The 995-nt window shown below is 35.3% G+C and overlaps 1 pseudogene; it reads left to right on the top strand.

Annotated features, from left to right (window-relative positions):
* The first annotated feature begins 206 nt into the window (after positions 1–206).
* LOC111739007 lies at positions 207–325 on the top strand (annotated as a pseudogene).
* Positions 326–995: the final 670 nt, after the last annotated feature.

The following is a 995-nucleotide window of genomic DNA, read 5'->3' as shown; positions in this document are numbered from 1 at the left end:
ACTTCTCTTTATTTAGAGGGGATGAAGCGTGGACTAGTCGACAGCTGACTGGAAAACTCATCTATAAGGGACATGAAAGTATCACGGGAATAAAATGCATATGGTCCCACTTAACCAAGTTTCTGTTATGGCTCCTTATACAGCTATAATATGCAAGTTTGTCCCAGACTTTATTATTTGAGTAGGGAAAAAAAAAATACTAGTGAGTCTACTGCTGTGCCACCCTGAATAAGGTGTATTCCGTCTGATCTCGGAAGTTAAGCAGGGTTGGGCCTGGTTAGTACTTAGATGGGAAACCACCTAGGAAGACCAGGTGCTGTAGGCATAAACAATAAAAAATAAGGGATTGTAAGCTGACAAGGTCTTTGCAATCTGTGAAGTCAACCAACGGTTGCCTCACTTGAAAAAAATAAAATAAAAAATAAAATACTAGTAAATAGTTTTATACGGGACCAGAAAGGCCCAAATAGCCTAAGAATAAGCACCCTGGCTTCTCTGAGACCAGCCACCAGGTAGTCATCTAAAATTGGCTAATGCAGAGTCAGCATTCTGAAGTCAAATATGAAATGGAAACTCACCTTGTTAATGATCATTTAAAGCTAACACCTTGCATAAGCTCTCCAAGAAGCTGTTTAGTTCAGGAAAAATAAAAATGACAAAGGAGGACTGAAAAGAAATACAAATTATTCTGCAGATATAAAAGATCAGACAGAGAAATAGATGTGTTTTGAATAATGCTTTGTAACGATATCCATACAAGCTACTCCAATCTCCTTGTGTTTGGATGAGTAATACCGTCTAGTTCTAGTGACAGAAAAACAGAAATAAAAGATAATTTCAAATAAAATTATAATGTAATGTTCAGTTGAAGAAATAAATCACCTATTTTAAACATAAAGAAGTATATACTTTTTATTAATAAAAAATTAATTTCTCCCTTTCTCAACTAAATTTTGAACAAAAATATTACAAATCATTGCCCTGACAGCAGCCTG

The sequence above is a fragment of the Pteropus vampyrus genome, unplaced genomic scaffold, assembly GCF_000151845.1.
Source record: "Pteropus vampyrus isolate Shadow unplaced genomic scaffold, Pvam_2.0 Scaffold45, whole genome shotgun sequence".
In the NCBI taxonomy this organism is placed as follows: Eukaryota; Metazoa; Chordata; class Mammalia; order Chiroptera; family Pteropodidae; genus Pteropus; species Pteropus vampyrus.
This window is presented reverse-complemented; position numbering and strand designations above follow the sequence as displayed.